Below are 23,125 nucleotides of genomic sequence, written 5' to 3'. Positions count from 1 at the left end.
CATTCAAATCATTCATATCAAAAAAATGTCAAACATGTACCTACAACAAACACACTCAAATATCACGATAACTACTAGCATGCCTAGCATGGAATCCGTACTCCAAAAATAAGAACACTTCTATTCTTATACATTAAAATCATACTCAGCATGATCTCCAAACTCCATCAAAGCAGTCCTAGATATCCACAACTAAGTGAGTCGTGAACAGAAAAGAGTTGCATCTAATAAATTAAATAACATGTGATGCGCTTGCATCACTCACCACGGGTATCTACCCGATTTGAATTGCTTTTCACCGAAAATCCTTTATAAGCACAGTGCTCAGAGCTCCTTATATTTACTGAAAAACAGTAAAACTTGCTGAAAATCACACAAGAAACTTAGTTGAATGCTAAAAATTATAGTAGGAAATCAAAACAGATTAAAACAAAACAAAACAAAAATCGAAACAAAATTAATACCTCTTAAAAAATGCTTTACGAACAAAGCCTAAACCCTAACCCTGCACAAACCGTAACCTTGACAAAACCCTAGCATGCACCCACCCACTGAGTCCCCTGCCGACCTTCTGAAAAAAAAAACAGACAGGGGCAAAAGCTTAACCCCTGCCGACTTGCCAACAAGAAGAACGGGAGGCGGCAAGGAGCTCGGGCCTTGCCGGCCTACAAAAGCCTAATCGACAGGGGCTTGGTCTCTGGTGGTCTGCATGAAAACACAAAGGCAGAGGGGGGAAAATCCCCCCCCTGCCAAAAAACAAAGAGGCAAGGGGCAAAGCCCCCACTGTCTGTCAGAAAATCACAAGGGCACCCCCTGCCTGTCAGAAACACATAGAGGCAGGGGGCTTTGCCCCTTGCCTGCCAAAAAATTTGAGCGGCAGGGGTCCTCGGCCCCTGCCTAACGGGAGGAGGCAAAGGCCCCTACCTGTAGAAAAACAAAGAGGCAGGGGGCAGAGCCCCCCATGCCTGTCAGAAACACACAGAGGCAAGGGGGCTTCACCCCTTGCTTGTCGAAAAACCCGAGCGGCAGGGGCCGAGGCCCCTGCCAGATAGTAGGAGGCAGGGCCTCGCCCTGCCTGCTGGAAAGACACGAGCAGCAGAGGCCCCTGCTGACGGGAAGAGGCAAAGCCCCCCCCCCCCCCCCGCCTACCGGAAAGCCCGAATGGCAGGGCACAGGCCCTTGGCGGACTGGAGGAGCGAAGAGGAAGAAGACAAACAGAGGGGGGGGGGGGAGGGTCTCCACCTGAGGGGTCGTCGGACAGGGGATGCCAGTGGCGGTCGGGAAATATAACGGAGAGAGAGAGCGGACAGGCAGCTGACCGGGGGTCGACGGGAGGCGGGGGGTGACGGGAGGCAGGCCGGGGGAGAGACGGAAGGCGGGCTAGGGGCGACGGGTCAAGGAAACGTGGCATAGATGAAACATAAAAGAGAAAGAAAGGGGGGAAATTAGGGATTTATGAAAAAATTAGCGACGGATTCACGACGACCAAATTTCGTCGCTACGCCCGTCGCTAATGGGCGACAACTTAGCGACGAAATAGTTCTACCATTGATCTGTCGCTAAGTTGCAATGAATATGGCAACGAAAAAAAATCCATTGCTAATTTGTCGCTACTTTTGATGGATTATCGACAAAATACTTTTCATCGCTAAAATCGTAAGTAACAGATATTTTAGCGACGAATATCTTTCTCTCGCTAATCTGTCGACACTTTGCGATGGATTTTTTCTGTCGCAAATGGTCATCGCTAATTAGGGTTTTCTTGTAGTGAGAGCTCAAGAACAGTCTGAGAATGCCCTCGCTGACATTACGGTGAAGGCTACTACACAAGGAATAGTCACTTGTGAAGAACCTATTGAACGAAGCGGTTGATTGTTGTTCATCTTGCACAGATAAACGGTTTGTGAATGACCGTGATGGTATTACTTACCATGAGGGGTACCCCTATACCTTGATCCGCGCTCGGGTACGATAATGTGTTGTTAACGTTACTTTGAAAGATAAACTGCCCGAAATTTTTCCTTTTCAGTTTTTTTTGTTATTAAGTATTTATCTTTCCTCCGATCTCAACTTGATTTTGTTTTTCTTGCTACGAAAGCGTTACGTGCTTTGTAATCAAAGTCGGCTGCATAGGTGGGTCGGTTGTTATTATAACGTTAGAAAAATAAAATGAAAAGAACACCTGCAAAATAAACAGGCATGTGAAGGATCATCTTATAACATAAAACCATGGATGGTACATACACTTTGAGCGAAGCAGGTTATATGTTCCCCCCGGAACATGCAAGTGTGTGTTCTTGTGTCTGAATAAGCGCTAAGCACATGGGGCTTGTTTCCCCGTGTGTGTCTGCATCACTTAACATCGAAGTTCGGTGCATTTGCAAAGACTAAAGTATCATTTCTCGCCATTAGTGCCATGAAACGACGTTTCGAGTAATATACCAAAATCTGCTCCAGCCAAAAAATAGAGGATAACCTTTTGTTTTTTCCCTAAGCAACACCTTTGCTTGAAGAGTCTCAACCTCAAAATATGTCTCCCTCTCCGTTCCGGATCACCCTTACACCTCCAGAGGAGCACCCTTTGCATCGTTAGTTGCTGAAGCACCTTTTACCGTCGTCTCCTGTCAAACCACCTTTTACCGTCGTATGTTGTCGGACCACCCTTTGTCATGCAACTAAGGATCTATCAGATATTAAATCAACAAGAGCATATTCAAAAGTATACTCTGCAGCTGATAGCTCCATGTTCTTTTATAGAAGTTCTGACAACAACGATGTATCAAGGGTCAGATCCCACATATCCTTTGCAAGCAAACGAGCTCATTTGTAATGGCAGCCCACTGCACCATTCAAATCGATACAGTTTCTCAGATGTTTGTTATGTTCAATATTGTTTCAATTGGTGGTTGTACATACTCATCGAAGAGAAATAATTGAAGATCTTTACAAAGAATGGGTTGACCCTGCCAAAGGAAAGGTGATTCAGTTATTTGTAATGAATGATCTTCGAGTTATTATTTATCATGCCAATAAAAGTAACGATTTATAATATTAGCATGTTTTGATGTGATTCATACGACAAATATTGTAATAATTACCACTAGCAAACACATAATATTTATTTATAATGATTCATACTTCAAATAATATGTAGCGAGTTTAATAGAAATCGCTAACTGAGCAACGATTTGAACACACACATCGATGTACATATCGCATAATAGACTACAAATCGATACAACAATTTAGCACAATCGCTTATTCATATTACAAATCGATATGATAAATGTAAGTATTGTTATGCCTCACAAACCCTTGACAACAACAATCGTGGTAACTTCATAAATCATAAATACAAATCGCGAAGCCTGATCTATCAGATATTGAATGACACACATTTTGGTAACAAAGCCAAATCGACATGATTTATGAGTTATGATTTATACGTTTAAAGCAGCAACGATTTATACATTTAACGTAGTAGCGATTTATGATATATAAAGTTACCAAGATTTATACTCAAGTTTGTTAAATTGTACAACAAGGTTTACTGTTGAAGTCCAAATGTTACAACGATATGTACTTATGAAGGGTGTGATTTATACATCGATTTGTATATTTAAATTAGAAACGATTTATACATTTGATGCAATAGTGATTTATAATTGTTAAAGATTGCGATTTTTTAGTTGAGGATGATACAAAAACCAATACTGCAAGATTACCTAGAAAGCTACGAAGGATGCGAGGCCCCCAGGAGTAAAAGGAAGTCATTTTAAACGTCTATCTGTTCTCAAGGATAACGTGAAGATGGTTATGTTCTACTGCTGAGAGAGAGAGAGAGAGCAATTTTTGGCTCAACTTTCAAATTTCAAATTTTGTGTACAAACATTTGTAACAAATTTTGTAAAACTGTGTACAAAATTCGCATTGATCCATAAACCAAAATCACGAACCTGGCACACGTGTGTTGAACACGCAAATCACTACCTCAAGCGCCCAAATCACAACAATGTAAATTCTGCAGCAATTTAAGATATTATAATGATTTTTGTGAGATATTGTTTTGTTTGTTAATATCGATTTGAAATATATTATGCTGAATTGTTGTATATAGAATTGTAAGATATTATGTGTTTTCTAATATCGATTTGTGAGATATTGTTTGGTTGTTAATATCGATTTGTGATATATTATGCTCAATTGCTGTATATCGATGTGTAAGATATTATGTGTTTTCTAGTGTCGATTTTTATGATATTTGTAGTATGATTTTTATTATAGAATTACAAAAAAATATAACATTATAACACATAATTATCGTTTAGCATTTTGTAGCATGAAAATGCCACTATTTGCTTTTACAAGTTGTGTTCCTATCACGATTTACATAATGATTGATAAAAGTCAAATGATTTGCACAAACATTGACCGTGCAATTTTACCGCAATTTGTACTCATGCACAATGCAATTTTTATTCAGATGTGGCTGACATAGACGCCATTGTGTAAATCGTTATGCCATTGCGATTTACACAATGACGTATATCTTTTAGACAATGAGCTTTGTCTAATTGAATGACACGTACCATCGCGATTAACACAATGACGTATGAAGGCTATGTGTTATCGCGATTTGCTTTTATGGGCTATGTCTATGTCAACGATATTTCCTAATCGCTTTTATGGGCTATGTCTATGTCAACGAAGGACGGACATTACAAGCCTTTGTTAACCGCATACATCGCTAATTCCTTTTGCGATTTTCATTCACGTAGGGTGAGCATCATAACGATTTGTGAACAGTACACGTCTCTAATCGCTTATTGGATTTTCATTGATGAAGGGCAAACATTACGAGTCTTTGTACACCGCATACATCGCTAATCCCTTTTGCGATTTGTAAGATATTATGTGTTTTCAAGTATCGATTTGTAAGATATGGTTTTGCTTGTTAATATCGATTTGTAAGCTATTATGTTGAATTTTCGTATAGCGATTTGTAATATATTATGCTCAATTGTTGTATATCAATATGTAAGATATTATGTGTTTTCTAGTGTCGATTTTTATGATATTTATAGTATGATTTCTATTATAGAATTACAATAAAGAATTATAACATTACAACACAGAATTATCTATTTACAATAAAGAATTATAGAATTGCAACAAAGAATTATCTATTTACAACAAAGGATTATAGAACTACAACAAAGAATTATAGAATGTTAAACATTACAACGATTTGTAAGATATGAAAGTTAAATGCTACGACTATTTTGAAGCTGAAAAATCCATACGTGATTCCTGTGTTGCATTGCTCGCTTTTGAATTGAACAAAGTTTGTTATAAAACAGAACAATATCAGACACTACATTAAGTTCAACAAGAAATGCTAACATCCTCTCAAAATTATTACATACCAAAAGACTTGTCATACTCATGCCATCGTTTCACTCAAACAGGTCGGGTGGATTACGAGTTATAACATTGTAGTGTGTGTCTGTATGGTATTGTTGTATGTTGGAAATTACACAAATTAGATATTGATAGGTTGCATGTAATATAATTTACATGGAAAACAATATACTGTATTACATACATGTTCATGCGAAGGGCTTGGTTGCTTAGGGGTTGGTTATTTTTTAGACATTTTCTTGTCAACCAATTCCAGTGCACCCATTGTCCTCCGACGATTGCAATCAGAGGCAGGTTTCCTTTTGATGCCCTTCGCTAGGTGAATATTCTTATCATAATCTATAATGTTTACTCCTGACTTGTCAAAGATGATGTTTACGCTTAGGCCCAACTTCTCACAAGGGTCAGGGGAAGTGTAATTTTTACCTACGTTGTTCGATCTCATTTTCTTAGATTGGTCTTCACGAGCTACAATAGACTCATGGTAAATTAACTGCACTTTTTCAAGTAATTTTCTTGACACGTTTCTCATACATACATAGGCTTCTTTGCTTTTCGATGACAAATCTGCAACATGCATAAGTGACCTACATAGTTGTTGGTAACGTGAGACTATCTGACACTTCTCATCAACACTAAATGGACTGACATTATTTGTCTCTAATAGTTCAATCTTTGTGTGTCTCGTCTATCTTTGCATCATATATGACTGAGGTACTTCTTTTATCTTCTCTTGATTAAGTGTCTTTAATGCATGATGACATAAAATACCTTTGAATTCAAACATTTTGCACGTACATTCAACTGTTTTGTTGTCAACATTATACGTAACATGTGCTTCTTGCCTTTTTGAATACTCTTTGTCATCCCATACAACATGGTATTTGTGCACATTCTCATATTGCATATGTCCTTCTATGTTGTAATTCATGACCTGTATAACATCTTTCTTAGTTCATTTAAATACAATTATTGTATACAGATCTGCAGGTCGCATCAATATTTTCATGCCCAAAGTTACAGGGCGGGTGTTGAAGCATTTCACATCTGGTTAAAGCTCATTTTGTCTAAGACCGTTTACAAATAATTCTTATTATCCCATGAAATGAAATATTGTTAAACATTAATACAATATTTGTTTCAGTGTGGCATGTATAGATTCAGCTCTTTATGTGCTTATCATACCTACACAAAAGTATTATCTTGCATATGTCAATGCTCACTTCTCTTTGTCTGCATATAAATGCTGTAACCACACACAGTCTTCAAGGTCATACATCTAAATCATTTGCTCCCAATCAGACATAAAGGTGACCTCGTCTATGCTCTCAAGTATACACTGTCTAAACTTTTTATTAAACCTTGTCTTCTGATTAAAAATGTGTCCTATATTCTTTGCTATATTTTGAAAGATATGCCACAAATATAGGTGATGATATGCATATGGCCATACATGAGACACTGCAGCTGCAATTGCATGATCACCATCTGTAAGTACAGCTCCAGGGTGTTTCCCATTCATTACCAGTGTAAATACTCTGAACAACCACTCAAAGGTTTCCTTGGTCTGGTCATACAAAAAAGTGTTGCCTAATATGCAACTCCGTGAGTGATGGTTCACTCCGACAAACTGCGCAAATGGCCACTATTCCGTATTAATCTTCACTATCGTATAAAAAACAAGCACATCATTGAAGCATTCATAATCCACTCTTGACTTTGAATATGCCCAAAACATATTCACAGCATACCCATCTTCATTCAGTTGCATTGCACTAAAGAAACTAGGGTCAATGTTTGATTTTTTCTGTAGGTAATCAACCAAAGAACATATTCCTACATTCTTCATGTTTTCTGACATGTTCTTTCTCAAGTGGTTTCTTAGATCCATAGGTGTGAATGGTACATTCTCGCGACCACCATCTACGAGCACGCAGAAATTGTATGTCTTTCTTGGTACAATACCGGCGGTATCAACTATTTCAGCAATTACAGCATGCACTGCAGTTACTTTACGGTGTGACCTTAACATAAGAGTCATAAATGAAGCGGCTAATTCATGGTTATGATCATTGATTAAAGTACGAACTACATATTTTTTATTCAAAAGTCTTCTTAACATCATTCTCGCTGAACAGCCGCATCTTGAATCTAGCTTGCTCCTTGTTGGATTTCCACTTGACTTCTTCCAACCTTGCTTTGAACAAACATATGTCTTTCTTACCGCGACACCCTGTGCATTTTTTGCTCAAGGATACCTTCTAACATTGAAGCAAATTTTTAAGGCATAATCATTGTAAAATTTGTATGCAGCTTCCTCATTATTAAACTGCATTCTCTCTACGGGAATAGAGTCAAGTGTACTATCATATAGACTTGAGGTGTCTGCACCTTTGTCAAGTTAACTGTCATGATCGTCTACCTCATTATCGAATTGCAATTCGATAATGAGAATATTCAAGTCAAGATTGAATTCAATGCTTGCACCCTTCTTATCATGTGCATCATTAGTGCATATATTCAACTCTTCAGGTGCGTTGATAGTACGGATGTTCGTTACTCCATGACTTCCCAATGATTGGGATATGTCATCTTCACTGCAACTAGTTGATATACTCAACACTGTCATTTGCAAAATATCAATTTGTGTTAGCCAGCACATACATTTACTACGATTTATTCAAGATGCATATAACAACGACTACCGATTAGTTAAGCATAATAGCATACAAATTGATATTAACAAACAAAACCATATCTAACAAATCGATACTCGAAAATACATAATATCTTACAAATTGATATACGACAATTCAGCATAATATATTACAAATCGATAGTAACAAACAAAACAATATCTCACAAATCGACAATAGAAAATACATAATATCTTACAAATCAATATACAATAATTCAACATAATATATTACAAATCGATATTAACAAATAAAACAATATCTCACAAATCGACAATAGAAAACACATAATATCTTACAAATCGATATATGACAATTCAGCATAATATATTATTACAAATCAATATTAACAAACAAAATAATATCTCACAAATTGTTACTAAAAAACATATAATAGCTTATAAATCGATATACGACAATTCAGTATAATATTACAAATCGATATCAACAAACAAAATAATATTTCACAAATCGACACTAGAAAACACATAATATCTTACAAATTGATATACGATAATTCAACATAATATATTACAAACAAAACAATATCTCACAAATCGATATACATGTTACTACAACCATAATTTATGTTACATTACATATACTGAGTGAATGGATGATACCGAATGGGGTAGAGGCCCTTGCTCGCATCTGTAACCAAGCATTCTTGTCAACAAGTCCCAACGTCTCACAAATGTCTTCAAGTTTCTAACCGATGAAACGATAAAATCTACCTAGAATAACAAAACAATGCCGTAATGACACTCACGATGATATATGTTCTTCAACAATAGCACGATAACATGAAAAGGTACTCACGACGCTTTAATGGCACTTGTTGAAATGTTTGTGCTTCATTGCTTTTTTCCATACTGCCTAACGAAAATGAAGAAAAAGAGATGGCCAACAAATCCCTATTGATGCCCACCAATGATCGAATAAGTCATTCAATTTATAGTTATCTCCACGAGGTAGGAACGAACCAGAAAAAGTTTTCTATCTAACAAGTGCCTTTCTTTGTTTCGCCCTCTCCTCCTTTTGCCTTTGTTTTTAGTTTATGCTACAACAAAGGCGGAAGATGCAAATGTATATACGCGAAGCAGGAGGATATTTTTGTCCAACGCATATCTATCTTACGGGAGAACATTTCCTTCAAAAGCATATCTACCTTTTCTATATGTTATTTTATTATAAAGTCATCGTGGGCAACATTGGCATATGAATTATCATGTGTCCCAAGATATTCCTCCGTACACACAGAAACACGCAAATTTGTGTTTCGGGGAGAACACACACCACCCTCCCCACTTTGAGGAAAGATACTGGTGCGTGCCCTCAATTAGGATAATGTGTACCATATGGCAAGTAGGGCTGAGTAAACTAACCGGGCAGCTCGTGACTCAGCTTTGTCACCAACTGGTTTGCGATCAGTTCACATAGCTGACGAGCCAGTCATGAGCAGTTAGCTTAACTTAAACGAGTCCATATATATTTTAAGTGTAATATATCAAAGAAGACTACATATAAAGTATATATATATATATATATATATATATATATATATATATATATATATATATATATATATATATATATACACAGTTAGATATATAAACCCACCCATGTGTTGGAATCAAATGTTTCAAGAGTTGATCCCTCTAAAATGAAGTACATAGATCATGTCTGTATGGTCAAAAATTTAAAATAAAAAAAAAAAGTCTGAAAACCCCATTTAGTATGTGGTTTAGCACTAAATTGGTTTAGCGCATACCCATATATATATATATATATATATATATATATATATATATAATGGGCTTTTTGGGCTTCTCCGATGCTTTTTAAGTGGTTCCGGCCCCATAAATGTGTTGGCTATGATCGATTTACTAAGAATTCACACCTGGATCATGTGCTTTGGATGAAAAAAATGATGTTTGGAGTCTAAAAATTTTACAAAGATTTTGGACGGTTGATTTTTTCAACTTTATAAAAATCCACCAATGTGTTGGAATGAAACTCTTCAAGAGCTGATCCCTCTAAAATCAAGTATATAGATCATATCTACACGGTGAGGATTTAAAAATAAAATAAAAAAGCCCAAAAAACCTATTTAGCATGCAGTTTAGCACCAAATTGGTTTAGCCTGGACCCATCTCTCTCTCTCTGGACCACTTTTGAACCTGATCGTCAGGCTCTTACCAGTGAATAGGGGTTTTTGAAATGATTTTTGCATATTGATTTGTTAAGAAATGACATTTGTATCATGTTTTTTTGATAAAAAAGATGACCTTTTAAACATTGAATATTTTTGAAAATCGTAGACCATTTGTTTTTACATCTTATAAAAACCTAACCGGGTGTTGTAATTGACCGATCCAATAGTAGATTCCTATAAAATCAAGCATGTATAAATCACATTTATTTAGTTAGATTATAGAAAAAAAAAACTTCCAAAGCCTGGTAAGTTTGCTGCAAAAAGTGGTCAGTCAGTTACCACTCATATATATATGAAAACTGAAAACATGATAACGTGAACCACGATTTTTCATAGATTTTTTGTTCTTTTCTCTTGAATATAACCCGCAAGGATGGTTTTATAAGAACCTGATCTTGAATCAGCAGAAAATTTATACTATTTTTTAAATAAATACAAAAATTACTAAAAAAATTTATTTTAATATTATTTTTAATAGTTTTAATACATGTCATGTTATGATTAACATATTATTTTTTTATTATTATTTTTTAACTGATACAGAATGATTCACTTGAATATCAGTTTGGGCAGATACAACTGAATCGGTGGCCCAACGATTCAGGACCGATACCCATACTGACAACTAGGGGTGGCAATTTCTGACACGACCCGCCAACCTGCCTCTTAGGCGGGTTCGGGTTGGGCTTAAGCCAACCCGTTTAATAAACGGGTTGACCCGCATAACCCGTTTATTAAACAGGTCGGGTTCGGGTTGGGGGTATGCCAACCCGGCTGACCCGTTTAATAAACGGGTTAGGCGGGTGGGTCAACCCGCCAACCCGTCTGCCCGACCCATCAACCCGCCAACCTGACCCGCGAACCTGAAAACCCGTTTACCCGACCCAACCCATTTATTAAATGGGTTGGCGGGTCGTGTTGGGTTACCCATTTATTAAACGGGTCGGGTTCGTGTTTGCCACAGCCGACCCGTTTAATAAACGGGTCGGGTTCGGGTTGAGGTATGCTGACACGCCAACCCGCCAACCCGCCAACCCGACCCGATTGCCACCCCTGCTGACAACATCGTAATCACATGGGCAGCACACTAAAAGCGTACAATCACATTTTCTAAAATCTCGTCATCACGACACGATTAATATGGCAAAAGGTCTTTATATAAATATTATTTTAATTGGTGGGGGTCTGACTAACCCCAGGTTACCTTCCCGAAGAAAAGGTATTAATAAGCAACAGGTGGCTCGACAAATCGAACATGAATAGCAGGTATTGTTATGCTCATTAAAGGACCTTTTACAAAATAACAACAATATTCATTTTAATTAGTTCATGGAGGTAGAACAGTCATTTTACATAGCCCTCAATCTATGATTACTGTCTAACCATAGTTCTTTTTTATATTTTCTTTTTTAGTTTATAATTTTTTTAAATTATTTTTTATTTTTAATAAAAACTTTTTAAGGTGTCACCTCTTGCTTTTAAAATGAATTAAATCAGGGACATTTTTGTAAATTGTCAATAAGACAAGGACTACTTTGCAAAAATACCTAAAGCAGACAAATCTTTAAACATAAAAAATATTAACAATATTAAGGAAGTTCACATTTACATTGAGAGAGGCAAACTTTTCATTTTCCGAAAAAAAAAAACATCTTAAAGCTTGAGAAGCATCAAAGCTGACTGTGGTTAAACAAATTGACCCCCCAAAGGTATTGGGATTCCCTCAGGAAAGTAAAATCTCATGAATTTTTTGGTAAAGAAGCTTGAGAATATACTGAAATATGTAAAAATTAAAATACAAAAAATAAGTTATGTTAATCTTTGATCTATAGAAAATCAAAAGAAATTCATAAAAAAAACTAATAAAATTTATCAGCCATCCATTCATTAGAGTCTCTATAATAAATATTAGGGTTATTTACAAGAACATGTCCAGTTTTTTTCGATAATTCATACTCAAAAAATTGGTATTTCAAAAATATACTTCGTTCACTTTACGTTGAGCAAGAACGAGCAAAGCAGGTTATATGTTCCCCCCCCCCCCCGAACAGGGCAGTTAGCTATATCTCATGTTCGGGGGTCCCAAAGAGCACCACGTATGTAAGCATGTGCGTCTCGTATCCCCATGTTTGTCAGCATTAATTAGCGTTGGAGTTTGATGCGATTGCAAAGACTTAAGTACCCTCTCCTCCATTGGTGTAAAAAAAATGACGATTCTTGAAAAGGAGTGGTTGTAAAGACTTAAGTGCCCCGAAGATGATTATTTAAGACCCAGTCTCTACACTGCAGGATTATCCGAGAAAGAAATCTCTCCTGGAGGAGGCCATGAACATCAACCCTCTCACTCTCACTCTCCATTCTATTTCTGCTTCTGTGCACATCCATTAGAAGATCATACATTGCTTCATCAAGCACTGACTGACCTGCACATTGACTGTTGTGGAGCCTGATTCAGAGTTTTTACCTTTACAGGAGGAGGGTTTGGGGGCTCATCCCAGCATGGGTAGCATCATTCAACTAAATGAATTGTAGATCCTGATTCAGAGTTTTTACCCTTACAGGAGAGGGGTCTGGGGGCTCCTCCCAGCGTGAGTAGCATCATTCAACTTGAAGAGTTGTGGAGTCTGATTTAGAGTTTTTACCCTTACAGAAAGGGGGGTTTGAGAACTCCTCTCAGTGTGGGTAGCATCATTCAACTTGAAGAGTTATGGAGTCTGATTCAGAGTTTTTACCCTTACAGAAGGGGGGTCTGAGGGCTCCCCCCAGCGTGTTCATGGCCTTTTGCCCTTACAAGAGGGGGGTTCGGGGGCTCATCAACCCTCTCACTCTCTCTCTCTCCCTTCTATTTTTGCTTCTGTGCACATCAATCAGAAGATCCTACATTGCTCCATCAAGCACCGACTGACCTGCACATTGACTATTGTGGGTCCTTACTGATGAGCTGCCTCTAAATTTATTCGACTCTGGGTCCTTACTGCACTTAAAGTTGAGTCATTGTATTTTTTGTTGTTCGGTGGGTGGTGAGGCCCTCCTCTACTTTCTCAAGACTCTTAGCTTGGGCAATCTTTCTTTTGATGATTGTGGTTGTAATGTATCGTTGAAGTTAAAATGGGGAATGAAATGACAATAAAAATCGCTGAAAATTTACAGAAATAAACTAGACTCAATAACGAAGACACTACTTTTTACGGGTTTGGAATATGACCTCCGATTAGGGAGATATGGCACTAACAAGTTGGTCCTAATTCGGGTAGCGATTTACAGCGATTTGCTTACTGAATAACACTACAAATCGCTATAGCGATTTGCGAAAGACACTACAAATCACTATAGCGATTTGCGGAAGCATCTACAAATCGCTATAGCGATTTGCGGAAGACACTACAAATCGCTATAGCGATTTGCGGAAGACACTACAAATCGCCATAGCGATTTGCGATTTGTAGTGTCTTCTGCAAATCGCTATAGCGATTTGTAGTGTCTTCCGCAAATCACTATAGCGTTTCGTTGGAGACCCGAAAATACTACAAATTGCTGTAGGAAAGCCCGATAATACTACAAATCATTGTTGGAAGGCCCCAAAAAAAATTGGTCCGGAGGGCGCTGCCCCCTGAGCCCCCCGCCAGGGGCGGCCCCCCCTAGACCCCCACCCGCTGACCGCGCAGCGGGATCCGCGCCGGGGGGGAGCCCCTGGACCCCCCTCCTGTAAGGGCAAAAACTCTAAATCAGGCACATAAGTAGAGAGAGAAGGGAGAGAGAGTGAGAGGGTTGGTTTTCATGGCCTTCTCCAGGAGGAACTCTTTACCTCCATTGATTTCTTCTCTAGAGAGAGGGTTTTACAGTGTTTTACGGAGAAGGAAGAAGAAGAAGATGGTGATGGAGCAATGTAGGATCGTCGGTTGGATGTGCACAGAAGTAGAGAGAGAGTGAGAGGGTTGATGTTCATGGCCTTCTCCAGGAAGAACTCTTTGTCTCCCTTGATTTCTTCTCTAGAGAGAGAGAGGGTTTTACAGTGTTTTACGGAGAAAGAAGAAGAAGACTTTGAAGAGTCAACATCATCCTTGACTTTCTAGATGGAGGACATGTTTGTCCTTTTTTTTTTAACAGAGAAAGAAGAAGAAGACTTTGAAGAGTCAACATCATCCTCGACTTTCTGGATGGAGGACATGTTTGTCCTTTTTTTGAACTGTTTGTTTTTTTCTTTTTTGAATGAAGGGCATTTTTGTCATTTTCTCAAACTGACACTTTATGAGAAGAATAGCAAGAAAGGGTACTTAAGTCTTTGCAACAACACCAGAGTTCAATGCAAAGTTATGTCAACATACACGGGAATACGAGCGCCATGTGCTTGTATACGTGGTGCTCATTCAAAGCCCCAAACACAGACGTGAGATTCAGTGAATCATCGGGGGCGAACATACACCACCCTCTCAAGAACGAGGGGTTTGGCGTAGCGGGATGGGGCCTAGACCTTTTGATGGTCAGTCTAGGTTCAAATCCCATGAGCATCACCCTGATCATGCTTAAGCCGAAACTTCATGACTCCTGGAGTTGAGGGGGTAAGCCCTTGGAGTTTTATGCTGACATAGACAGAGACCTAAGAAATGCAAGCTGAGCCAGCAGGGTTAGTGCCAGCTACATCATTTTGGTTAACCAAAACCATACTTTTTTTCTTTTAAATTTATAACCCAAAGAAACACTGGCATCAAGACCTGGCCACACTGGCTCAGCCTGCCATACCTACGGTCATCATGAAGGCAACTTAAAACTCTGATGCTCGGAGCCCTGCCCTGAGGCCTATACTGCCCATTGACTTGTGTAAAAGGGCGACGCCCATGAGAATCGATTCTTGACTCCCCATCTAGCAGCCAAGACCCCACGCCACTACGCCAAGTCCTATTTTATTAGTAGCCATGATGGACATGAAAACATGGGGCTGATCCCCTCGCTACACCACAAACTATTTTTGGACCAATATGAGCTTCCAAACAGATATGCAAACGTGGGGTTGACGCCTTTGAACGGACTATCTTCTATTGCATCCAGTGGCGTAGCTAGGATTCATGTGAGGGGGGAACAAGGGTGTAGCAAAAAAAAACGGTGTGATAGTTGGGGTTCGGGGGCGGCGCCCCTGAAAAAAAAATTGAGATAAAATAAAAAATGGCTATAATTATTAATAAAAATCTATTTCATATGGACGAATCAAACTATTTGCTGCAGTCAGGGCTGGGCTAGGACTGAGCTGGGCTACAAAAATGGATAAAAATCTATTTCATATGGAATCAGGGCTGGGCTTTTAAAAAAAAATTAACTGTTTCGAGAGGCAGGACTGGGCTATAGGCAGCCTTTGACTGCATCATTATACTCTTTCATCTTTATAATATATCTGCAGTTATCAGTGAGCTGTCAAGAGTAGTTTCTAGTAGGCCACACTTATCTGAACATTCTATGTAACCACCCTCTCTACATTTTCAGTAAATCAGCTCTTTTCTCTCTTTCAATCATTCCCTTCCTTTTCCTCTTTAGTGTTTCATCTCCCTTCAGCCTTTCAATATCAGTCAAGTTTCCATCTGCATTTAATTACTGCTTGCACATAGGTAAAGCGCCCACTTCACCCAATGCAGAATAATTCAGCTGGAATGCTTACCTCCAATCTAAGTATATAGAGGCAAATGTTCTATCTATCACAAAAGAAATTGAATTCATGCCCAAAAAACAGCTTTCACTTGTATTTTCCTGTTCCCTCAGTAACTAAACTTTCCTCAAGAAGACAAGCTCAAAGAACACATTGAGCTGCATACTTTGACTACTGACACTTTTAGGGTGCCATGTTGATCATAACCTTGTTTCAGTGTCTATGGTGTAAAACTCCATAAGTATTCCTCTCTTCTGAATTGCAACTAACATGACATGTTAGGATCTCTTCTCTTGCAGGATGCAGACAGTGTGTGGTTTTGGAACCCATTCAAGAGATTCACTCTGGATGATGATGTACAGATGAGCAATCAGTTCATGAATTTTTGGGATTCCCAAAGTGAATAAAAAGATGACCGTCCTATTCAAAGACTTGTCTCTTCGTCTTTGTTATTATATAGTGGATGGTTAATTGTCTGATACCAAATTTATTTCCTTAAATATAGATCTGCACTTGAATCCTTTTATAGCATGTTCTATCCAATTTCAAATATAAAGAATTATTTAAATGTCATTAATCCAATTTTCTATGCATGTGAATCACTTGAATTCCTTTTATTTATTTTTTCTGCATATGCATTTTCAGGGATCTCATAGTGGTGGAAATTTTAAGCATAAATACTCAGTGTCTTGTAAAGTTAAAAAGGCAAACTTTAGGATGGTGATTGCTAGAATACAGGAGCAGGTCATTTTTCCATTATCCTTTCTTGTAATGTCGGGCTAATGCACTTTTCTTAGAAAAAAATTTAATAGCAAAGATGTAAAAGTGTTTATCTGTATTATAAAAATATAATCTTATGATATTTGTAGCTTAAAGTTTTATAGTAGAATCACTATGGTACATGAAAATGATTGCTTCAAACTTTATTATCCTGAAATTAGTAGTGCAGAATGGTGAGCAATTTACTTCATGTAAAGGTTTTCTCTTGCACTCGTATCAAATTATTGATTCATTTTCTTTGAACTTGTAAATTCTGTTTAAGGAATAGTAGTGGTTTATATCAAATGATTGTTATACTTGAATTCTTCTGAAAAATTAGGAACTCTGACATTTATGATATAGCTAGGATTCAAGATTTTGGAAACTTTGGAAATAGATAATATTGATTAGCTTTCCTTTACTAACACATGAGCCAAGAGGTATGTTGCCACTCTACATAAACAACATTTTTGGTTTGAGTAAGAGGTTGTAATAAAGCGATGTTTGGTGAAATTCATTATCCAAAAAGATCATTCCTGATGCTACGATAAATGTATCCAAATTGGCAACATTTGACATTTGATGCCTAATTGAAAGGCCGATGGTTCCCTTGTGAATTCAAAGTTTTTGGCCTCACCGTGCTCTCATGTATTGGCAAGTGACATGAAGTGGAGTATACAATTCTTATATTAGAGAGAGAGATGATATGGTATGTATTTTGAAGACCTCTTTTCTTTTCCCATATCAATGTGTAATAGTTGTATAATTGATATTTATTTGTTTGTATTTTAAAGGATAAAGTTGCTTAGAGAAGGTAAGGTACTCTCTATTGGTCTAAGCCTCTTGTTGGAAACTATGCATATATCCTTTGATGTTTGTAGTAAAAAGTATGTCTTTGTACTTGTTGGTAGCTGGAAGTGCATTATTCTTCATATTGACTTAGCAAACATTACTTGTACATGTTTCTCTTCACCATATGTTTAACTTTGTGCTTTCATTAACATACAACAACCATTCTTGACCTTTTACTAGTCTCCTCTAAATTTTATGTCTTTTTATTACTGCATTGGCAAGAAGCATAATCACGTAAACCAACATTGAAATGATATCCATTAGCATTACAAAAGCTTGTAATTTACAGTTCCCTCATAGGAATATCTACAACTGTTGTTAATTTTCATGTTAATCCTTATGCAAATAGCTAGCCATTAGGCCTGGTGTCGCTCTCCAAAAAATAACCTTTGATTGCATTGTTCAACACCAAAAAAAAAAAGGTTAATAAAAGTTTTTAATTGGTTTTAGTGAGGTACAAAAAAAGCTAAAAGAAGTGATAAAAAGAATGGTCAAAGTCAAGATTAAGACTGAAACCAATGCTGAACTGAGCTAAGCTAGATTGAATCTGAGTCAAAATCCAAAGTTTAAAGTTCAATTGACGAGCCCCCATAAGGCCTTGGTTAACTTTACACATTTTAAACCCATTGAGTTTCTAAAATATGATCAGTGTAGTTGTAGACACCAAATTTTTTACAATGCCCAAGGGTTAATATTTTTGAAAATATCTTCTCAAGTTCTAAGGTGAAGATCTCCAAAACCTTAGGTTATTTCACACATCTTAGGAAAACCTCAGAATTTTAGAGAAAACCCAAAATTACTCCAAAACTTTGCAAATCTCTATGGATGGCAAATTGTTTTGTTGTCCAATAGTGGTATGAAAAAGCACTTTGTCATCCAGTCTTGGGACAACAAAAAATTTTGCCATCTGGTCCTACGATAACAAAATAATTTTGTTGTCCGAATTTGATATGGCAAAATACCTTTGTTGTCTTCTTTGATTTTTCCCCTTTCTAGTCTGACGATAAAAACTTTTTGTCGTCTAGTCCTGGTCGGCAAAAGTTTTGTTGTCCATGTTTCTATTTTCTCACTTTTCATTCCGAACAATAATAATGTTTTGTCATCTCGTCCTACCCCTTTTAATCCAGACAACAAAACATCTCGTTGTCCGTTAAGTCGAATATAAGAATAAACCCTCAGCATTTTTCCTATCTTATCCCAACCGCCCTACATGCCTTTTTCACGCAAAATTATTTACAGGATGAGCTTTATCCCTTTCTTGGGATAAGCACAAATTCATTTAGGTTGGTTTTGAATCTAATACCCCTTTGACCCATATCCCATCCTTAACTACTATAAATAAGCTTTTATAAAGAAGACAAGCTCAAAGAACACATTAAGCTGCATCTTATTTTGACTACGACACTTTTAGGGTGCCATGTTGATCATAACCTTGTTTCAGTGTCTATGGTGTAAAACTCCATAATCATTCCCCTCTTCTGAATTGCAACTAACAAGACATGTTAGGATCTCTTCTCTTGCAAGATGTAGACATAGTGTGGTTTTCGAACCCATTCAAGAGATTCACTCTGGATGATGATGTACAAATGAGAAATCAGTTCAATGAATTTCTGGGATTCCCAAAGTGTTTAAAAAGACGACCCTCATATTCAAAGACTTGTTTCTTCGTCTTTGTTATTATATAGTTGATGGTTAATTGTCTGTTACCAAATTTATTTCCTTAAAGATAGATCCACACTTGAATCCTTTTATAGCTCTATCCAATTTCAAATATAAAGAATAATTTAAATGTCATTAATCTAATTTTCTCTGTATGGTGAAACACTTGAATTCCTTTTATTTTTTTTCTACGTATGCTTTTTCAGGGATCTCATAGTGGTGAAAATTTTATGCATAAATACCCAATGTCTTGTAAAGTTAAAAAGGCAAACTTGAGGATGGTGATTTCTAGAATACAGGAGCAAGTCATTTTTTTTACTATCCTTTCTTGTAATGCCTCGTTAATGCACTTTTCTTGGGGGAAAAAAATAATAGCATAGATGTAGAATTGTTTATCTGTATTTTGAAAATATAATCTTATGATATTTGTGGCTTAAAGTTTTATAGTAGAATCACTATGATACATGAATATGATTGCTTCAAACTTTATTACCTGGAATTAGTAGTACAAAATTGTGAACAATTTACTTTATGTAAAGGTTTTCTCTTGTACTCTAATCAAATTATTGATCCATTTTTTTTTAACTTGTAAATTCTGTTTAAGGAGTAGTAGTGGTTTATATCATACGATTGTTATACTTTAATTCTTCTGAAAAAATTGGAACTCTAACATTTATGATATAGCGAGGATTCAAGATTTTAGAAATTTTGAAAATAGATAGCTTAATTCTCTTATATTGATTAACTTTCCTTTACTAATCAAGACATGAGCCAAATGGTATGTTCCCACTCTACATAAACAATATTCTTGGTTTGAGGAGCATGTTGTAATAAAGTAATATTTGGTAAAATGCATTATCCAAAAAGATCATAAATGTATCCAAATTGGCAACATCTCAAATTGGATGTGTAATTGGAAAGTTGATGGTTCCCTTGTGAATTCAAAGTTTTTGGCCTCAGTTATGTATTGGCAAGTGACATGAAGTGGAGTATACAATTCTTATATTAGAGAGGGAGATGATATGGTATGTATTTTGAAGACCTATTTTCTTTTTCCATATCAATATCAAAGTGTAATATTTGTATAATTGATATTTATGAATCTGTATTTTAAAGGATAAAGTTGTTTAGAGAAGGTAAGGTACTATGTGTTAGTCTAAGCCTCTTGTTGGAAATTATGCATATATCCTTTGATGTTTATAGTAAAAAGTATGTCTTTATATTGTTGGTACTTGGAAGTGCATTATGCTTCATATTGACTTAGCAAACATTACTTGTACATGTTTCTATTCACCATATGTTTAACTTTGTGCTTTCATTAACATACAACAGCCACTTTTGACCTTTTACTAGTCTCCTCTAAATTTTCATTCTTTTTATTACTGCATTGGCAAGAAGCATGATCACGTAAACCAACATTGAAATGATATCCATTAGCATTACACAAGATTGTAATTTACAGTTCCCTCGTAGGAATATCCACAATTGTTGTTAATTTGCATGTTAATCCTTATGCAAACCCAAATTTTGAAAGTTAATAGCTCCATGTTTCAGAGTTACACCATAATTAAATTTTAGCGCAATATCTTCATTCAACATTTTGAGATTTGAATTACTCTGATTCTCCTTATGCAAAAATAAAAAAACTTGTAAATACAATTTCTCTTAGTCTTGGTTAATGTGCAATTTGCAATTTGTGCATCTTCGAGTGTCTGTGAACTATCCAGAGTTGACTGCCTTGGGCTTGGGTTTTATTTGCTATGAAATAGAGCCAGCACTTCAGGTAAATCAACTCACATGGAAGGTAAATCAACTCACAATATATTGTTGTCAAATCAACTTTAGATAAACTAATAACTTCATAATTCTTGCGGAATAAACAGTGACCTTCCCACCTAGCGTCAAGTCCACTATATAAAGATTTAATTGGTTGTTGTTGAGCATGACATATGGTACCAGTGCATTCTCACCATTGTTTAGAGTCACTATTGTTCCTTCATGGAATTAGTTATTGTTAAAAAAAATTTCTTGCAGTTTTTCAATATGAAAATAAATAAGTACATACATATTAAGTTCCTCAATAGCTCAGTGTAGAGTACGGTCAACTGTTGGTTGACTGGCTACTTGGGGAGATTTATTGATTGACATATATATATAACTAATTTAGTTATTAATATGTATTTATATATATCTTATTTTGTTTTTAAGTAAATGACCATTACTGACAGTAAATGCCATCACTGATACTGAAAATGTGCTTTTGAAGAGAGTGACCATCATCGACAGGCTATGGTCGTCACTATAGGTCTTCTCTTGCAACGGTCGCTAGAGATTTTTAGTGACGGTTTGACCTTTTGCTAAAACATTTAGTGACAGCTCTCGAGACTTTTAAAGACAGGTTTTGGGGCCTTTAGTGACTGAAAAGTTTATCACTAAAAGTCTATTTTGTTGTAGTGTGCATTGCTGTTAAATAGAGTTTGATTCATATAATTAGACTAGTTAAGTCAATACTCATGTCAGCCAGTGTATTAGCCTCGCGATAGACAGATGAAAACTGGCCAAAGCTTTTTACCCTTGAGGTTGTTCTCCATAGCGGCACCGTTCCTGCCGCCTTTAATAGGGGTAATCGAATCAAGGACCAAAATTGTGCTTGACTTAGTGAAATTATCGAAATTGTGTTTTATCCTAAATGCACAGAGAATTCAAGCATGTGCTATGAGATTTTGTAAAATGCAAATTGAAAAACATGATGCATGTGGTGCAGGCCCCACCTTTAGATATGAGGCATTCAATTAAAGTATATCAAATCCTCACTTTCTAAGATGCACATTTACAAGGGAAATCTTCGGTTCTTTGGCCTGACCCAAACAAAGAACCTAAGTTCTCAAATCCAAGGATCTTTGATCAAATCCCTCAGATTTGAGAATTAAGGCCCTTAGGTGCACCTAGCTAGTAAGATTATATCACCAACAATATTTGAATATTCTTATCTAAAAAAAAACAATATCTGAATATATTAATCACGAATCACGTATTTGAAAAAGAAATCTTAGCATAGATGCCTAGACATAATTCTTATCTTTCAACGCGGTTTTGAAAACGAACACTTTTAGATCGTTGCTTCACAATAGGCCTCCTACCACAGAAACAGAATCACTCCTGCTAATAAAACGCGGTTGTTGGCTTTAAAAGACAACACTGTTTTCTTTTTTTTCTTTTTAATCTGTCTTAATTATGTAACTTTTTTGCTAATATAGATTCCTTATTAAAAAATAAGCAAGATTATATAAAATAATTTAAGTTAGACCTATGAAGCAAGGCTATACTTGGTTCATAGCCCTTGGATGTCTATTTTTTATTAATTAGCAAATTCCTAACATTGTTTATGTCGTTTCATGAAAAGGTAGCAAGTTTTGAAACAAATAATGACACCAAATCACCTTAAAGAATTCCGTTCAGGAGCATGATCATTGGGAAAGCCATGATGTAGACCAGACATCTTGACAAATCCAAGGGTCCAAATTAATAGGGTCACTTTGGTTGTTAATCTGTCTAAACTAAGGCGTAGCCTCCCTAGGTAGATTCTAACTCTGTACACCACAACCAAGATGCTGAAACTTCACCATCCAAACATCAAATTTGATCGCCATCCATCGTACTGTGATATAAGGCATATTGTGGGTCCCACATAGGTATTGGCTGTTGGTTTAAAGGCTGATGATTGGTTAATCTTGGGTGTCATTTCATAGCTAATTGCTGATCCAAAGTTCCCCATAGTAACAGCAATGACATATTTCTTGAAGTCATGTCGGTACTTTTTATGCTTAGGGTTACTCTTGGAATATTCTTTCTGAAATTTCTATTGCAAACATTGTTCTTGGTTATGGG

The sequence above is a fragment of the Nuphar pumila genome, chromosome 11, assembly GCF_984573655.1.
Source record: "Nuphar pumila chromosome 11, dmNupPumi1.hap1.1, whole genome shotgun sequence".
Classification (NCBI taxonomy): Eukaryota; Viridiplantae; Streptophyta; class Magnoliopsida; order Nymphaeales; family Nymphaeaceae; genus Nuphar; species Nuphar pumila.
The sequence above is the reverse complement of the archived record's forward strand: the minus strand, read 5'-3'. Positions refer to the sequence as shown.